Source organism: Mustela nivalis (genome assembly GCF_964662115.1).
Source record: "Mustela nivalis genome assembly, chromosome: 2".
Classification (NCBI taxonomy): Eukaryota; Metazoa; Chordata; class Mammalia; order Carnivora; family Mustelidae; genus Mustela; species Mustela nivalis.
In genome coordinates this window covers 30539050-30559917 of record NC_139021.1, presented here as the reverse complement: position 1 = coordinate 30559917, position 20868 = coordinate 30539050, and the positions used below count along the sequence as shown (strand labels likewise).

Here is a 20868-nt window from a genome sequence, read left to right as displayed (position 1 = left end):
TTCCTTGTTTGTTTCCTCCATCCATTCTCATATTTCTTTCTCTATATCCTCTGACCTTGAATTTGATGGTAGACAAAAGTGGGAGAGGAAGAGGAGAGAGAAAACTTTTATTTGCCAGCTATTATGCACATCTATGCTGATGCCCAGTGGATGTTCAAAGTTGAATGTTTCTCTTGAGGGTAGTCCCAAAGGGTTCCTCAAAGATTCCCCAGCTGAAAACACTTGGCTATTGCTCCCTGATGCATGCTGTGCCTCTTTGGTTAGTTATTTATTCACTCTACACTGAACTACTGCCTCTATTGATAAATGTTCCCCTCTTTCTACTAATAGAATCACTATTCAAGCTCCAGGAGACTGGAATTAATCTCTTTATTTGTTTCTTAAAGCTCCTTAATAAGTATAAAAGATATCTCTTTCTTTTACCTGTGGAGGAGGGGAAAAAAGTTCTCTCTCCTCACCTCCCACACATATTTTCTCTGAATGTAGTTCTTGGGCTGAGTGTTGCAAACTACTTAGCAGCTACTCCAAAACAGATAGAAAAAGACTCATTTTAATAATTACTCTATTATAGACTCAATATGATACCAATTATGTTCTCTAATGACAAGCACCATAATTAGAAATTGAGGAAAAATGATACTAAAAAGTTTTTGTTTCATGTCAATGAAAATTTCATAGCTATAGAAAAAGATATATAGAAGAGAATAAAGAGCCCATATATGGGAACATGAACTGTGACAGAAGTGTTAGTACAAAGTAAATAGCAAAAAACTGAATATTATAAATGGTTCTTGGAGGTCCTGCATGCCTGCTCCTACCACATATTGTATACTGCCAGCCTCAGGCCCAGCCTGGGCCATCACCTTGTGTCTGCTGCTGCCACCCAACCAGCAACCTTAAAGTCTTCTACAACCAGATCTTCATAAACAATGAGTGGCAAAATGCTGTTAGCAAGAATATTCCTCACCATCAATCCATCCATGGGAGAAGTCATCTGTCAAGTAGTTGAAGGAGACAGGAAAAATGTGGACAGGATAGTAGAGGCATCCCTGGCTGCCTTTCAGCTGGGTTCACCCTGGCACCACATGGACATATCTGAGAGGGCCTACCTGGTGAATAGCTTGGATGATCTGATTGAGCAAGACTGGACCTACCTGGCAGCCTTGGAGACCCTGGATAACAGCAAGCTCTATGTCATCTACCTGGTGGATCTGGACATGGTCCTCAAAAATCCTCCATTATTATCCTGGTTGTGCTGATAACTACCATGAGAAAAACCATTTCCGTGGATGGGAACTTTTTCAGCTACATCCACCATGAATCTATCAGAGTGTGCAGGCAGATCATTGTGTGGAACTTCCAGTTCCTGATGCAAGCCTGGAAACTGGGCCCAGCCTGGCAATGGGAAAGGTTGTGATGAAGGAAGCTGAGCAGACTCCACTCACCACCCTCTATGTGACCAACCTTATTAAGGAGGCTGGCTTTCCTCCTGGCATGGTCAGTATTATTCCTAGATTTTGGCCCCACAGATGGGGCTACCATCATCTCCCATGAGGATGTGGACAAAGCGGCCTTCACAGGCTCCACTGAGATTGACCACCTAGTCCCTGTTACTGCAGGAAATAGTAACCTCAAGAGAGTGACCCTGGAGGCGGGGCAGGGGCTGGGCACCAGTATCATCATGTCAGATGCAGACGTGAACTGGGCCATGGAGCAGACCCCCTTTGTCCTTTCCTCAACCAGTGTCAGTGCTACTGTACAGGTTTCCAGATGTTTGTACAAGAAGATATTTACACTGAATTTATGAAGCAGAATATGACCCTAGTCAGGTCTTGTATAGTTGGGAACCCTTTGACAACTAGGGATCTCAGGTAGATGAAACTCAGCTTAAGAATGTCCTTGGTTATACAGATCTGGGAAGGAGGAGGAACAGAGCTGCTGTTTGATGGAGGGGTGACTTCTGATTGTGACTACTTTGCCTAGCCTACCATCACCATTTGGAGATATATAAGACAGCACGACTACTGCCAAGGAGGAGCTCTTTGGGCCAACAGTGCAGATCCTGAGGTTCAAGACCATAGAGGAAGTCACTGGGAAAGCCAACAATTCCATGTGTGGCTGCAGCTGTCTTCACCAAGGACTTGGACAAGGCCAATTATCTGTGCCAGACCTTCCATGCTGGCACAGTGTGTGTCAACTGCTATGATGTGTTTGGGGACTGATCACCACTCAGTGGCTAGAAAATGTCCAGAGTGGTCAGAAGCTGGGAGAGTATGGGCTGCAAACATATACTTAAGTGAAAACCATCATGGTCAAAGTGCCTCAGAAGAATTCCTGAAGACCTGTGCCAGCCCCTTCACTCACCCAGTGACAGAGGTAAAGGACATCAAGAGTAAAACCAAGAAAAATTACCCTTGTACACTAAAAGTCTCAAAAGATATTCTCCCACAAAATCTCTTGATTAGGAAAGTCCTAGAATTTGAATTGATAAATGGGGTGGGCGTGGGGCAAAAAGTACAGAAAGTCTTTTACACTGCAATAGTAATACTAGCTTCCATGATGATTTTTAAAAACTAGATTCAAATATCTTACCCTGTCCATCTGATATACTTTTGTTACTTGCTTTTATGGGGGAACAAAAAGTTGTTCATATGTATACTAACAAGTCGGGGCAACAGCTAGTGCCTTGCTTTGTAATCTGGACTAAAATTCATTAAAAACAACGCTACTATTCCTTTTTGGTTACATAAATAAATAAATAAATGGTTCTTGGAAAACTGATTATCCAAATGTAAAAAATGATAAATTCTTGCCTCATTTTATACACAAAATTCAAATCCAGTCAGTTTAAAGAAAAAATTGCGAAAAGCAAAACTTTTAATTATTAGAAAATGTAGAGGATATCAAGACCTCAGGGAAGGAATACCTTTAATCATGATACTAAGAACCTATTTCATAAAGAAAAGTATTGTTGAATAATTAAAATATCTATGTAAAAAAATAATCGTCAAAGTTGGAGGTAAATCAGTTAAAGGTAGACAGAAATTAAAAAGGTAATTCTTTGAAGAGGGAACCCAAATTAGCAATGTGTATGTTCAATATCATTCGTGGAAAAAATAGAACTTAAAAATAAGATTCTGTCTTATATCTATCATATTGGCAAACATTTGAAATGCCAAGTAATGTTAAATATATTAGTTTGTTAGAGCTGGTATGACAAAATATGACAAAGTACCATTAATAATTTGTTGTGATTTGCACAACAAATTATTTATTGTTTATTTATTGTTTCACGGGTCTGCAGCCTAGAAGAGTAAGATCAAAATGTTGGCTCCCTCTAGAAGCTGCAATGGATAATCTCTTTGTGCTCGGTTTGTTGGCAATCTTTGGTGTTCCTTGACTTCTGTTATATCACACCAATATCTGTCTGCTTTTATCTTCACATGGCATTATCCCTGTGTCCAAATTTCCCCTTTTGTTAAGGACACCCGTCATGGGATTAAGGACCCCACCCTTATTGAATATGACCTAATTTTATTAATTTTATCTGCAGTGACCCTATTTCCAAATAAGGTCACATTTGAGATATTGATGATAAGGATTTCAATATGGAATTTTCAACATGACTTTATGAATTCTGGAGGAAGATACAATGTAACCCATAACACACCAAGTATTGCCAAGGATATGGAATAATGCAAATTCTCAATCACTATTAATGGAAACATAAATTAGTACTATTGATTTAAAAAGCAATTTGACAATATCTACTAAAAGTAAAAATATGTAACCACAACCCAGACATTTCACCTCTAGGTGTCTGTCCTATGGCCACTACTACACAATGACATAAGATGATGTGTTTAAAGATGCACATAATAGCATTGTTTGAAATGGAGAGAATGGACTGGACAAATCGGCAATTGGAAATGAAAGAACTGGTACCTCATATTTTAACAGGTATATTGGTCAGAAACAAAAGGTAAGAAAAAGAAAAACTATAGAGTGATTCATATTCTATGGCATATTTAAAAGTATGTACAGTCTATAGCTATCTGCATATATAGAATTAGGTATATAAATCTGGGATGAGAAGTATACATAACACCTTCAGGATGATGATTTAACTAGGGAAAAGAGGGTGGGGATAGAATTTCAGAGTTCTCAGCTGGGCTGCAACTCTATTTAAAGTTTGGTTTGCTTAAAAACACAATAACCTAAAGAAAATATGGTATAATGTTAATATGTATTGTATTTGGGTTTGGCCACATGAGTTTTCATTATATTCATTTCTTTTTCCAAATGTTTGAAATATTTTACAAGAAAAATATTTTCTAAAATCTCAGCAGTATGGAACAATGTGCTGGCAATAACAAGATGAAATTTAGGATATGAAATAAAAAAAAATCATAACCTTGAATCAACTAGAAACCCTACCAGTTGACTGCATGCATAGTAGAGGAAATAGGAGTTAGAGGGAGAACTTGTTTAAATATGTATGGTTTGATTTAACTATAATTTCATGTATCAATATTACTAAGGCTTGCCAACAAATCTAGTTTGTCCTTAAAGCCAAACAATATGATTGAAATGTCTAAAATAGAAAAATGATAGAACTAATAGACTGTTTCAGCTAAAACTTATGTTGTTCAATTTTATAGAAACCGGAAGCTATTTGGAGGACAATGACCACAACATAAAGAGGAACTATTGAGTTGTGTTAGTGCAGCACTAGCAAATGCTTGGCTTAGAGAGGATGAAGTTCAAGATGGGTATGGTAACCATCATTACTTAGTGCTATCCTATAGAAGTGGAATTTGGCTCATTTGCTATGACCTGCAGGGTAGAACAAGAGCCAAGAACCAAGAAATTGTGGGGAGATGATTACAAATGTTTTTACTGCAACATAAAGAACTTTCCAATAAGACTGGCCAAATAAATAACATGGTCTTCCTCAGAAAGCAGAAAAGTCCTCACCAGTAGAATTTTTTAAGTAAAGACCATCACTATTTAGTTGTTGAGCAGACTAGAACAGTGATTTTGGGTTTCATGGATCTGTATAATTTCAAATGAGTAAATGGAGAACCAACAAAGTTTCCAACCGACTGTTTTGCTAAGGAAAATTGTTACAGCATCTGTGAGTATTTTTCGTCTATTTGCACCATTACTTTAACACCAAAATCAATAAAGTACATCATTCCAGAATACTTTTTTTCTTCTCAAGAAAACAACATTTGCCACTTTGTACTGATATTTTTAAATTATATATTTAAATGTCTTCAAATAGAAGAAAATTTTAAAATTTGGGTGTTTTTTTTTGATTAAATATATCAGGATGAGAATTCATAAATATAATTATATACCATGAAATGGAATTCAAATATTCAAACTATTCTGGAAATTTTTTTTTAAAGATTTTTATTTATTTTAGAGAGAGAGTACAGGCAGGAGAAAGGGTAACAGGAGAGGAAGAGAAAGACTCTTAAGCAAATTCTGCACTGAGTATGGAGCCCAACATAGAGCTTGACATAGGGCTTGATCTCTTGACCCTGAGATCATGACCTGAGTACAAACTGAGTCACTCAGGTGCCCCCAAATTTACTTTTGTTTATAGTCCTTTTCAAACATACTGTTCAGCCTAGAGGTGGAAGTAAACGCCTAATGTCATTCTGCTTCACTTAGAATATTCTAGGTGCGCTGATAAAAACCAAAAATTACATTTTATTTGGCTCCAGGCTCCCCTTTGTGTCTTTCTTTTTAGGCCAGAGCAGGTCAGGATCTGAGAGCCAGGTCTGTTAGAAGAGAGGAAAAGAGCTATGGACTCCAAATAATTGCTTGCAAGGAGGGCTTCCCAATTTGGAAATAAGGAAAGAAACCATACTTTTCACCCCCAGTTGATACATACATAGCAGGAGAATTGTGACTCTAAATGCCCATTTTCAATATGGACCCAGAGGTCAAATATCAGTAAGAAGACCATAGACTGGGCTGATCCGGGGAACACTGATCTACCACAGTGTTTCTCAACCTCTGCATTTGATGTTTGGTGATACACGCTTTCTTGTCAGGGGCTGTCCTGTGCGTTGTGGATATTTTTCAGGATTCCTGGCCTTTACTCATTAGATTCCAGTAAAATCTCCTACTCTCCAGTTGTAAGAATAAAAATACTTCTGGGCATGCCAAGTGTTCCCTAGCAGCAAATTGCTCCCAGTGGAGGACCACTTATGTAGAAGATATGTAGACACTTCCAAGCCTGGAGACCTTAGGATCAATCTTCTTGAACTGTGCTAATGTGTATAAAAGAGGTTTTCTAATGGTCACCCTAGAATCATTCATTTGGTTTTTTTTTTCATGTCTTATTAAGCACAAATGAAGATTAGAAAGGGGTTGAGGGTGGGCAAGTTTACAGGCTCTCCCTGATTGAGTCAGATATCTTTTTGCTTTTGGACATGGATAAAAATATCTGGGAACAAGTTTCAGCTGTACTTGAGTGTAGGGAAACTGGTGAACCTTTAAATGCCATACTTGCCCTCTTTGGATTAATCAGTCTTGATGAAGGCTGTGGTTCTTTTATCATCCTGTTTCTTCTTTTTAAAAAATTACCTCAAAGTATTTGTAAAACATTTTTAAAGTTTGTAGTGTGACCATTACATTTCCATCATTCTCCTAAAGTCATCAAAAAGTTAACTTCATTATTTGGGGAAAATCCCTACTTATGTAGGCAACTTTCTCAAACACATACATATGGCTTCTCTTATTCTAGGTTTGGCTTTCTGCCTAGATCAAAAGTAGGAACTGTATTTGCCTTTGAGAAAAGGATTTGTGACCTGACTTTTGTTTTCCAGTGCTGTTTTGTAGAAATCTGCAACCACCCAGATGTAAGTAGCTATAATGGAAAATCATACTTTGTAAGAGGGACTAAAACTACGTCTGCAAGACACCACTGGGACTTGCAAAGCAAGCAAAAGGAATGAAGTGTTATACCAATTAAATGACTATTTGGGGATTGATTTAATCAGTGTAAGATAAAGAGTAAAAAGCCAAGCTTGGAATAAAGCATGATTTACATGAAGATACTTATTATTAATAAGTAGATCACATAAATAAATTTCATACAGGCTAACATCCATCTCAGTTTCTTAATGGAGCTGTATACAGTGTCTGGATCCTATGTTTTCCAGGATTTTGACTCTTGCTTATGCTTGGAATCCCATTTATTCTAGTAGGACAAAGAAATCCCCATCACTAATTATGGTAGATGAACATACACTGGTCTGTAAAAAACTAGCTCAAAAAAGGAATAGCTAGTAGGCCAATCATTCTAGGATTTCTGAATCCCATGGATTGGAAATCATTAACTGTTTAGAAAAAAATGATATAATAGGCTAGTCTTTTTTTTAAAGATTTATTTATTTATTTGACAGAGAGAGTTCACAAGCAGGCAGAGAGGCAGGCAGAGAGAGAGGAAGAAGCAGGCTCCTTGCTGAGCAGAGAGCCCAATGCGGGACTCGATCCCAGGACCCTGAGATCATGACCTGAACTGAAGGCAGAGGCTTAACCCACTGAGCCACCCATTCATCCCAGAGTAGCATTAAAAAAAAATATGTGTAAATGGGTCAAGACTTCTAGTTTCAGATATAGATACTGCCAGAGGTAAAAACAAAAACAACTGAAAAATATCTTTAATATTTAAAATCTTCCCTATAGTCTTATTATTCAGTTCATTTAAGCTTTGGGGTGTTTAAAAATGAGGAATGCCCTTTTAGGAAGGTCAATGTCAGCACCTGAGTTTTGGGTGGACAGAGTACTACCAGGCATTCTCTTACCTCCTTCCCCTAGGAAGTTAAATGGTTATGATCTTCTCTCTTGGTTTTTGCTCACACTTTTCCATCAGTAACTACCTGAATACATATCCAGGTCTCATTTTGTTGCTTTGCTCACAGTTGGAAATTTCTCAATTATGACTTGTGCAAATGTCTTTGACTTTGTTTTTATTCATCTTTTTCTTCTTTTCAAATGCTGAGAATTTAATGATAAGTTTCTTTATGCTTCTTTTATATCTGTATTTCAGATACATGTTCTTCTACAGGAATTTACTCCTGGTTTCAGTAAGGTTCTTTGTGTGACACTGGCTTTTTGCTCAATGTGAGGGATTTTTATTACATTCCTATAAATATCACATACACAAATTTCATTTTTATACTAACAATACTATTATCAGATTTTAATTGTATTTTTCTCTTAGGTGTTTGTTATATGAGGATAGAAATTTTTTCTTCTCTCATGCTCCTTTGGAGCAAATGTTTCCTCAAGATTAATGATTATGCACCCAGCATTAATGACCATAGCCTCAGGACTGCTTAATGTCCAAGAGCTCAGTGGGCACATGGCAATAAGAAAGAATGAGACCCAGAAGATGAGACGAGTTAGATAGGAAAGGGAAGAACTATGATCCTGATGTCTGCAAAGAGAAATTCTCCTTCCAGTGACAGTAGGGGAGGTTCAAGAGAGTGAGCATAAATAGGGAGAGGCACAAATAAGTATGTTGTTACAAAACTGATAAAGTTACAATAAAGACTCCTCTACATAGTCAGCCCCTTGTATAGTAGTCAACCCAATCTCAGACTGGTTGAAAGGGTATATTACCAATTTTATTATTATATACAACATTGATATTAGTTTGATGTAAAATGTCCTTGACTCTGTTTCATATATTCCCAGGAGTGTTGAAAAACAGTTTATGATTAAAGAGATCTATGAAATAATGTCCACAGAAATTCATCTAAGAGGACACTGACATAGGTCAGGCCTCAAGAATATGGCTCATTGCTGGCTAGCCATTCCCAGCTCCTGTAGTATATCTAACCTTTTCTATGTATACTTCTGCAGCACCCAGACATGGTATGCATTTTGTTCACCACTATATCTCTAACACCCTTAATAGTACTTAGCACATGGTAGACCTACACTAAGTATTATTAAAGGAAACTGATATTCAGAGACCTTAAGTACCTAGTTCTCAATTATATATTTCAAGCTCACAAGCATCAAGGCAAAAATTTGAATCCAGGTCGATCTGGCTCCAATTTATGTTTTCTTATGTTCATTCATGCATCATATGATTTATTTAATGCACACTTCTTACCATTTTTAACAAATTCAGGGTTCAATACACAATACACAAAAATCAGATTTGAATGTTATGTAATTTTAATGCCTATTGTTGATGCAAATTGAACAAACCTTTTAGAATTTCTAAAAGTAAGAAAGAGTTTCATTGGAGCCCAAGTTAAGGAAACATGTTCTTCACAAGGAAGAACACAACATGTTCTGGTGAATGATCAATTTTTATGGGGTTTAGACTTTTTACATCTTTCAAAAGCTCTAAAGGTTATAGATTAGCAAATAGGCAGGAATCATGAGTTTTATCATACAGGAATGCAGGGAATAGGAGCATTGTTTGGTATCTCAGGATCAAGATGGTTTTCCTTTAGGTTACTGTTTCACAAAGCAGATGTGTAGTACATGCTTGGTGGGCGACAAATCAGGCTTTTGGTTTGAACAAAGTTCAAAGTTTATATACAGTCAGGTTGACTTGGGAAGAAATCTACAAAGGCTTCCCTTATAAATCAGATTTTAACAGAGTTTTTCTCTCGTCATTTCCCTTTGGATCAATACTCTTTTGACAGAAAGCATTCATGATCATTATTTTGTCCCTCCATGCTAGGCATCTATATGGGGAGATCAAGAGTATGGCTTTTAATAGTCTATTTTTTTAGATCAATTTGAGATCAAATTGTAGAAACATTGTACATATGCTTTGTGATGTTTGCCTTTACATTTTTTGTAACTTTATAGTAGACATGCAGAATTAGTAATAAAAATCCAATTAGTAATTCCCTCTTTTCCTGTCCCTCCCCCCACTTGTGTTCTCTTATCTAACATAAATTAAATTAAAAAAAAATCCAGTTACTAACATTTGAACCAATGGGAAATGGGCACAACATTACAAAGAAAATCTTTCACAAGTATTTTGATAATCTTAAATTAGAGTATCCATTTACTTTCTTTATCTACAGTTATTTGTACCTTGTGATACATTTGAGCTGGTTGGTTTAAAATGGTATATTTTCTGTTATTAAATGTAAGAATTTCTCTCAGTCAGTTAGTTTCCATAGATATGTGTTGTGTCTGTTGTAATTCTATCTCCCCAAACATTCGGTCATCAATATCAGTATATGTTTTGATAGTATCATGGATTTCTTCCTAGTTTCTGGTTGCTTAGCCTGTAGCTGGCCTATAATTTTGGGCATAAGAGAAATAATTTAGACATGGCAAAAGAATCCCATTTGTGTCACCTGAGACTTAAATCTCTCAAGGTTATTCCCACCTAGAGAACAGCTTGAATAAAAGGATCTTCAACTCAAGTTGAGAAGATCCAGATATCAGAAGAACTCACCAGATACACCTGTGAGGTGCTGAGAAGTCAGAGGGGCACAAAGGGCCTGTGGTGTACTGAGTGCCAAGTTCCAGATGACCTGTAGATATTCTCAGGTGATTTGCTTTAATATCCTGCCAATTTCACCAAGAAAAATCAGCACAAATTGAACAAGAGTTTTATTTGAGTCCAAATTAGGATAGCTGCCTGGAAAACATGCTCTTCACGAGGAAGATGGTGTTCTGGAGAATAAACAGTTTTTATAGCATTCTATTACTTTTTAATGCCTTGTAAAAACCCAAAATATTATAGATTAGCATATAGGCAGGAATTGTGAATTTTGTCATAAAGGGAAGCAGGGAGGAAGGTGTCTACTCATTCACAAAGCAGATATACAATATGTGTTTGGTGGGCCATAAATCAGGATTTTGGTTTGAACAAAGTTTATAAACAGTCATGTTGATTTAGGAATAAATCCATAATGATTTCCCTGGTATACCAGGCCTTTAGAGAGTTTTTCTGTTATCAGTATAAATAACTGATGTGACTTTATGAAGTATAACAGCACCAACACTAATGAATCCACTGTTTAAAAACTAGAATGCTATTGTACAGGTCAAGTGCAGGCCACCCCAAGATGGGACACTTCGGCATGAACATTATTTTGAGTTAAAAGCAATCTAAACCCAGCAAATTCAGAAAATATCTGAATTTTTTACCTCCCTCTCAAATTCCTTGTACCAGGAAGAGAGATTCCTCTTTACCTGAGACACTTATCTACATAATGGAGTAAACTATTTCCCAAACATCTTTCACCTTCTTGCTTAAAGCTTTTCTCCTCTTTGTATCTTCAGACCCCTACTCCTCTCCTTAGCTCATACAAGCTTCATGTTGCCTGACTGTCTTTGGAATTTCCATGTCTGTCTGGATTCCCTGTAAATACACTATTAAATTTTATTTTTCTCCTATTAATCTGTCTCAGGTCAATTTAAGTTCAGTTAGAAGCTAGAAGGACCTTGAAGGGTAAAGGCAATTCTTCCTCCTCAACATTATCAACATCTCTGAGTTACAGGTGTATTCCGCCAAAGTTCCATTCCTCTACTTCTCTTCCAGAAGTAACAGACATATTTCCCTATATTCTAAAAGAAAATTTTCACATATGTAGTAATCTTTATATAAAAAGCTGCTTATAAAATTTACAGCATGTAATATTATATATGTGTACATATTTTATATTAGGCAGTTACATAATATTTAATTTTCTCCAATTTGCTCTTTTCATTCAACATTTTCATTTGTGTATCTTGTTGCCAGTAGCTATAATTCATTTTCAAAGCTATATAATATTCTGTGATTGTCATAATCAATTCATCCACTTTTGTTAGGAGATTTTTGTTACCTGATTTTTTTCTACCATTTAAATCATTGTCAATTATACAATTCTTGTACATATTGTCTAGGACTCATATGCAATTTTCTCTAGGTTTTGTTACTAGGACTAAAATTACTGGGTTAGAGGTAAGTTTATGTTCCAATTTACAGAATTATTCTTTTCCAAATACACCCCTAGAGCTATATATATTTTTCATTATTTCCTTGCCAACAATGGATACAATCAAAATTTTTTATTTAATGTAATATAAATAAAATGATACTTTGTGATTTTAATTTACCCTTCTCTGATTACCAATGAGACTGGGCCATTAATATTTTCTCTGATTTGAAATGCTTATTTTGGTCATTTATTATTTTTGTTTTTTTGTGGGGTGAGGTATTTGTCTTTTTCCTGTTGATTCATAAGAGTTCTTAAGAATTTACTTAATGGATACTAATCCTTTAATGAATTTATGTATGTTGCAAATAGTTTCTGGTTTATTTCCATCTTCTTTATAGTATCTTTTGATAAACAGAAGTTCTTTCTATTAATGTAGTTGAATTTAGCAATTTCTTTTCACTTAGTTATTATTTCTCATATTCTGCAATCATAAAGTTATCTTCTATATTTTCTTCTAAAACTTTCTCTTTGGAATTAAATTTTTAATTTACCTAGAATTTTATAATACATGTTATAAACTATAGATTTTATCATTTTTTCATATAATTAGCTTATGTGCTTTCTCTAGTGATCAATAATATCCTGTTTCTGTTTATGAAGTTATGTTATGCATAGTTCTGCTTCTGCACTATCTGTTTTATTGAATATTCTATACCACTGGTCAGCTGGTTTCTCCTTGAGTTAATGTTACACTATATTCATTGTCAATGAATTTGTATCTGGTAATACAAATTTCCTACTTTATCCTTCAGTTACACTTTACCCATTTTGTGGTCTTTGCTTTTTCAAGTAAGTTTTAGAATTAAATTGTCAAATTTTTTAAAAATCCTATTAAATTTTGATTAAGACTGTACTGAAATTTCAGGAGAACTGACATTTTTATGATAGTTACTCCATCCATAACAAGGTATGTTTCTCTTTTTATATTTGTGATTTAGCTTTCAATAAAATTTTAAACCTTTAACTTCTTGTACATCTTTCAGAATCTCTATTTCATTGTATTTTTAGTATTATAAATATGTATTTTAAAGTATGCTTTCTAAATTTGTAGCAGATGTATATTAACACATTGATGTTTGAGTATTATAATATTTAGGCACTTGATAAACACTAATTCATATATTGTTGGTAGATGATTTGAGTTTCTATGTAAACAATTATATAATCTGTGAGTAGTAACATTTTAGTGTCTTTCCATATTTACAATAGTGTCTTTCCATATTTAGTGTCTTTCCATATTTACAATAATTATTTTCTTACAAAATAGATTGGTTCCCACTGCATGATGCTACTGAGCACCAGAAATGTAGCTACTTTGAGCAACTGAGTTTTGTTTTTTTTGGCTTTTTCTTTTTTAAAGATTTTTTTTTTGACTTTTAATTTTTTATTTTTTATAAACATATATTTTTATCCCCAGGGGTACAGGTCTGTGAATCACCAGGTTTACACACTTCACAGCACTCACCAAAGCACATACCCTCCCCAATGTCCATAATCCCACCCCCTTCTCCCAAACCCCCTCCCCCCAGCAACCCTCAGTTTGTTTTGTGAGATTAAGAGTCACTTATGGTTTGTCTCCCTCCCAATCCCATCTTGTTTCATTTATTCTTCTTGTACCCACTTAAGCCCCCATGTTGCATCACCACTTCCTCATATCAGGGAGATCTTATGATAGTTGTCTTTCACTGCTTGACTTATTTCGCTAAGCATGATATGCTCTAGTTCCATCCATGTTGTCGCAAATGGCAAGATTTCATTTCTTTTTTTTTTTTTTAATTTTTTATTTTTTATAAACATATATTTTTATCCCCAGGGGTACAGGTCTGTGAATCACCAGGTTTACACACTTCACAGCACTCACCAAAGCACATACCCTCCCCAATGTCTATAATCCCACCCTCTTCTCCCAAACCCCCTCCCCCCAGCAACCCTCAGTTTGTTTTGTGAGATTAAGAGTCACTTATGGTTTGTCTCCCTCCCAATCCCATCTTGTTTCTTTTATTCTTCTCCTACCCACTTAAGCCCCCATGTTGCATCACCACTTCCTCATATCAGGGAGATCATATGATAGTTGTCTTTCACTGCTTGACTTATTTCGCTAAGCATGATATGCTCTAGTTCCATCCATGTTGTCGCAAATGGCAAGATTTCATTTCTTTTGATGGCTGCATAGTATTCCATTGTGTATATATACCACATCTTCTTGATCCATTCATCTGTTGATGGACATCTAGGTTCTTTCCATAGATTGGCTATTGTGGACATTGCTGCTATAAACATTTGGTTGCACGTGCCCCTTTGGATCACTACGTTTGTATCTTTAGGGTAAATACCCAATAGTGCAATTGCTGGGTCATAGGGCAGTTCTATTTTCAACATTTTGAGGAACCTCCATGCTGTTTTCCAGAGTGGCTGCACCAGCTTGCATTCCCACCAACAGTGGAGGAGGGTTCCCCTTTCTCCGCATCCTCGCCAGCATCTGTCATTTCCTGACTTGTTGATTTTACCCATTCTGACTGGTGTGAGGTGATATCGCATTGTGGTTTTGATTTGTATTTCCCTGATGCCGAGTGATATGGAGCACTTTTTCATGTGTCTGTTGGCCATCTGGATGTCTTCTTTGCAGAAATGTCTGTTCATGTCCTCTGCCCATTTCTTGATTGGATTATTTGTTCTTTGGGTGTTGAGTTTGCTAAGTTCTTTATAGATTCTGGACACTAGTCCTTTATCTGATATGTCGTTTGCAAATATCTTCTCCCATTCTGTCAGTTGTCTTTTGATTTTGTTAACTGTTTCCTTTGCTGTGCAAAAGCTTTTGATCTTGATGAAATCCCAATAGTTCATTTTTGCCCTTGCTTCCCTTGCCTTTGGCGATGTTCCTAGGAAGATGTTGCTGCGGCTGAGGTCGAAGACGTTGCTGCCTGTGTTCTCCTCAAGGATTTTGATGGATTCCTTTCGCACATTGAGGTCCTTCATCCATTTTGAGTCTATTTTCGTGTGTGGTGTAAGGAAATGGTCCAATTTCATTTTTCTGCATGTGGCTGTCCAATTTTCCCAGCACCATTTATTGAAGAGGCTGTCTTTTTTCCACTGGACATTCTTTCCTGCTTTGTCGAAGATTAGTTGACTGTAGAGTTGAGGGTCTATTTCTGGGCTCTCTATTCTGTTCCATTGATCTATGTGTCTGTTTTTGTGCCAGTACCATGCTGTCTTGATGATGACAGCTTTGTAATAGAGCTTGAAGTCCAGAATTGTGATGCCACCAACGTTGGCTTTCTTTTTCAATATCCCTTTGGCTATTCGAGGTCTTTTCTGGTTCCATATAAATTTTAGCATTATTTGTTCCATTTCTTTGAAAAAGATGGATGGTACTTTGATAGGAATTGCATTAAATGTGTAGATTGCTTTAGGTAGCATAGACATTTTCACAATATTTATTCTTCCAATCCAGGAGCATCGAACATTTTTCCATTTCTTTGTGTCTTCCTCAATTTCTTTCATGAGTACTTTATAGTTTTTTGAGTATAGATTCTGTGTCTCTTTGGTTAGGTTTATTCCTAGGTATCTTATGGTTTGGGGTGCAATTGTAAATGGGATTGACTCCTTAATTTCTCTTTCTTCTGTCTTGCTGTTGGTGTAGAGAAATGCAACTGATTTCTGTGCATTGATTTTATATCCTGACACTTTACTGAATTCCTGTATAAGTTCTAGCAGTTTTGGAGTGGAGTCTTTTGGGTTTTCCACATATAGTATCATATCATCTGCGAAGAGTGATAATTTGACTTCTTCTTTGCCGATTTGGATGCCTTTAATTTCCTTTTTTTGTCTGATTGCTGAGGCTAGGACCTCTAGTACTATGTTGAATAGCAGTGGTGATAATGGACACTGAGTTTTTAACAATTTATTTTTATTTACTTGTCAGCAGAAGCAGGGAGAGTAGCACACAGAGGGAGAAGCAGGCTGATGAGTAGGGAGACTGATGTGGGACTTGATCCCAGGACCAAGGCATCAAAGGCAGACACTTTACTGACTGAGCCACTCAGGTGTCCCAATAATATTTTTAAGTTTAAGTAGCAATTTGTGGCTAATGGATACTGTTTTAGACAGTAAAGATTAGTTTTGTTCTGTTTTATCTTTAACACAGAAGTTAGTCATCATTTTATTATTTACATTATTTCTTTTTAGATTAATTCACACATGTTAATCAAGGAAATTGGTAAACATTTCTTACGTTTTATAACTCTTTTGTAGAATCTTTCCTCCTTTAGTGTATTATTTAGAATGTACATTAGTACATGTCTCTCACTGGTAAACTCTGGCTTTTTCTTTTTTTACATATTATTTTGATAATGACATTGAAAAAGAATTTTTTTACAACACAATTCTAAGTTGATGGTTATTTCTCTCTGCATTTTATAGACTGCTCTAAGGACTTTTGGCTTTGACTAAAGCTATTGAGAAATCTTCGGATAGTCTTAAGTTTTCTTTCTTGTAGGTATTCTGGTTTTTTCTCTGGTTGCCTTTCAGATGCTTACTTAATCTTTTGTGTTCTGAAGTTTTGCTGTATTTTGCATGTAGACTTTATTGCTTATTCTGTTTAATAAATATTGTGTATCTTATAGCTGTAGTTTCAGTCTATCATTATTTACTCAGCCATTCTCAGCCTACTTCTAAACCCTTCCATTATGCCTTTTGCATTCTTTCTGTATTATTTTTCAAAAACTACTATTGCAGGTCTATTTTACCTTCTTGTGTTTATTCTATCTTCAACAGTGCTTAATTTTTCTCTTTCATTTTCATGTTCTTATCTCTCAGTATTGCAAATTCTTTAGTTCTTGCTTCTAGTTCATTGTTTCTTTAGTTGTCTAATTTCAGTAAATCTGTTTTTATTTATAAAATTTCTACTTGGTCTTTTTACAATCTGCTTGGTCATAATACCTCCAGGTTTTGGCAGTTTAGATTTGTTTTGTGTTCCATGTGCTTACTCTCACTCATGGTGGCCTATTTCATTCATTGTCAGGTGGTTTTAAAAAGATTGTGAGGTTAGGGGTACTTGGGTGGCTCAATTGGTTAAGTGTCTGCCTTTGGCTGAGGTCATGGTCTCTGGGTTCTGGGATCAAGCCCCATGTTGGGCTCCTTGCTCACTGGGAGCCTGCTTCTGCTGCTCCCCCTGCTTGTTCTCTCCCTCTCTCTCATTCTGTGTCAGATAAATAATTAAAAATCTCTTTAAAAATAAAATAAAATAAAAATTGTGAGTTTATTTTAATTAAGTAATTTGAGAATTCTGAAGGTTTAATGTATGGTGGCTTTCTGTCACATGATTTGTATTTTCTTCACTGGAGCCAAAGGCACATATAACTGCAACTACCTTAGCTCCTGTGGCACAGCATTCTGGTCCCCACCCTCACCTTGCAGAATGGCTTACCTGTCTTGTAAGCCCAGAACTGTTATTAGAAATGAGGAGAATTGACTTTCACATTTGTTTACTGGCACTAGTCAGGGTTTAACTTACTGTCTTTTTGCTTCTTCTCCCTCTTTTTCTTCTCTTTTCCTCATCTTGGGAGATTTCCTGTGTTCTCTTTTTTTCTCCCTTTCTTTCTTAAGCCCAACTCTTCTTTAAAAGAACAAGCATGTTGTAGCCATGCAGGATGCACTTGCATTGCTGTAAGAACACCATTTGGAACCTATATCCCCTGATTCCATTAACATCAGAAGTTAGCCAATGACTTTTATTCAGTAGCTTCTAGAGCCTTGAGGCATTTCTGGATTTTAAAGTGCTTACTACAGAGCCTTTAGCACTAGAATTGGATTGATTCACTTGTTTCCTCGAATGTCAGACTTTGAGCTTCATGAACATCTATTCAGGTAATTAATTATTTCAATGAAATATGGACAAAATACTAAATTATCTCTGAAAAGGAGGGGCACCTGGTTGGCTTAGTGAGCAGAGCATGCAACTCTTGATCTCAGGATCATAAGTTCAAGCCCCACATTAGGGTTATAACTTAATTTTAAAAAATTACATCTGAAAAGGAGACATAAGGTTTACATTTATGGTCTTCCTTAGGAAAACAGTTTCCTAAATGGTTGTAGATACATGTTTTTATTTTTCCAAAATTCATCCTTCTGGCCTATATTGTCTAAGATTATATAGAAGGCAGCATGTGGAAAGAATACTGAATCTAGGGTCAGGGAAATTACTATAATCTCGGTTTAGACACTAAGCATATGATTTTCAACAATGTAATTAACTTCTATGAACCTCTATTTCCTCATTTGTATAATGGAGGTAATTTATATTTCACACAGTTATTATAAGAATTAAAGAAAATAGTATATGTGGAATTACCCATGACAATGTTCAGTAATGGAGAGCAGAATATGCCCCCCCCCCAAAATATACCTTTTTGGCATAAAGATTATCTTGAGCTGCTTATTCTTAAGAAACAGCAGACATGGGGGTGCCTGGGTGGCTCAGTGGGTTAAAGCCTCTGTCTTTGGTTCAGGCATGATCCCAGAGTCCTGGGATCAAGCCCTGTATCAGGCTCTCTGCTTGGCAGGGAGCCTGCCTCCCCCTCTCTCTGTGCCTGCCTCTCTGCCTACTTGTGATTTCTGTCTGTCAAATAAATAAATACAACCTTTAAAAAAAGAAAGAAAGAAAGAAACAGCAGACATTGGAGAAGGTCTGAAAATCAAGTAGAAGTTATCCTTTTTGTAAGGGAAATTTTTTATATGGGTGTCTCCCTCTCTGTATCAGGAAAAGAAAGATGATGAAATCTCTAGAAATTTTTAGCAATAGAAAAGGCAACAACTTAAATCCGCATTATAGCCTTGTTTATTTTGCCTGATAACCTCCCATAATGGTCTTCCTTTCCCATCCAACTTTTTTTTTAATAATTTTTTTTTATTATTAACATATAATATATTATTAGCCCCGGGGTACAGGTCTGTGAATTGCCAGGTTTACACACTTCACAGCACTCACCATAGCACATACCTTCCCCAATGTCCATAATCCAACCACCCTCTCCCTACTTGCTCCCCCACAACCCTCAGTTTGTTTTGTGAGATTGATTCTCTTATGGTTTCTCTCCCTCCCCATCCCATCTTGTTTCATTTCCTACTCCCCAAACCCACCCTGTTGCCTCTCAACTTCAACAAGGAAATCATATAACTGTCTTCCTCTGATTGACTTATTTCGCTCAGCATAATACCCTCTAGTTCTATCCATGTTGTCACAAATGGCAAGATTTCATTTCTTTTGATGGCTGCATAGTATTCCAGTGTGTGTGTGTGTATCTATCTATCTATCTATCTATCTATCTATATATCACATCTTCTTTATCCATTCATCTATTAATGGATATCTAGGTTCTTTCCATAGCTTGGCTATTGTGGACATTTCTGCTATAAACATCCCCCCCCCCACCCCGCAACATTTTTTGTCTTTAGCTGGACTGTTTCAGGGGAGTTACTCAGTTTTCCTGGGTATCTCTCTTATATACAGGAGATAGAAATGTTTAATTAAATATACAGATTAACAGGAGAATAACAGCTTTTATTACAGAGGTGTCTAAGGAACCTAGAAGGGTAGAGGGCAAATTATTTTTCTTCCCCTACAGTTTGACAACCCATGATGGGACCCATTGAGATACTATACTTGCCTGCAGATAGGATCCTGGAAGACTGACATAAGGTAAGACTTCTTACTAAAGTCAGCTCTCCTGGATCTATTGCTATATGCCTAGTTTAGAGGAGGAGGTTAAACACACACACACACACACACACACACACACACACACCCCGAACTATAGTCCTTCATTTTCAAATCTAGAATAGCAGAAGAAAAAATTGTGTGAGTTATTTTCTTGGGTATAGTGACTTAGTGGCTGCTAAAGAATTTTTTAATGAGTACTCTTTTTTTCTATCATTCCCTTTCCTCCCAGAAGTGGTCATTGTATAATTTTGCCTCTTTGTTATAAGGAGGAAAGTCATAGACAAGATGAGGTTTCCTTTTGTCTTATTCTGTCTTAAGAGCAGGGCTTTATGATCGGTGAGGACATTTTCTATTGTCTCAGGCAGCCGAAATAGGCAGGGGATCCAAGACTCAAAGTTACAAGAAGCATTCTCCTTTTCTGACCAAGCTGGCTCTCAGGGTTTATCTTATGGGGTTCTGGTCCATAAGAAGCCTTTGTCATCTGAAACTTTGTTCTTCATGCTGAAAAGGTTCCATTCCAGTAGCAGATTAACCCAGTGTTGCAGATTAGCGGGTCTATGATTGCAGGCATCTCCTGATTTTGTGGGAGACCAAAGATGATGTTTTTGCTAAAACCATTCTTGTGGACTGTAACAATAAATTTCTTTCTTAGGCTAGCTGTGGAGGTAAACTTTTTGTATCAAGGGGGCTACATCTTCTGTGCCCTCTTTTGGGATGCCTTGTGCATCCATAGTGAGGCCATGAAAAGGCTTATTGGTTTGAGTTACTATTGAAATGAATATTGTAAAGTTTTTCTGGTGAGATAAACACAACACCAGGCAAAGTGGGTGCAAGGCAAGATTTATTAAAAACACTCCCCGGTGAAGTTTCAGGGCTCAGGAGAAGGGGAACCAGGAAAGTTGTGCGGGGAGGAGGTGGGCACCCTCGGGCGAGGTTCCGCAACTCTGGAAAGCAGAGTGGCAGAAGTCGCGCCCAAGGCAGGGAGGAGGGGGCTTTTAAGGGGGGGGGGATTCAGGGGTCTTTTGGCAAGTTTCCCTTATTCGGATATCTAGCCTGCTCGTCGGGGTCCCATTGGTCCACAGGAGCCCGGGGCGGGGGGTCTCGGATTCCTGCTTGGGCCTTTGTTCTCCTGTCTGAGCTCAGGTCTTATGGCGGGAA

At 36.8% G+C, this 20868-nt stretch overlaps 1 pseudogene across 1 annotated transcript; it reads left to right on the top strand.

Moving 5' to 3' along the window:
- The first annotated feature begins 804 nt into the window (after positions 1-804).
- Positions 805-1875, top strand: LOC309859276 (aldehyde dehydrogenase, mitochondrial pseudogene; annotated as a pseudogene). The gene has a single exon. The product of its transcript is annotated as an aldehyde dehydrogenase, mitochondrial pseudogene (transcript).
- Positions 1876-20868: the final 18993 nt, after the last annotated feature.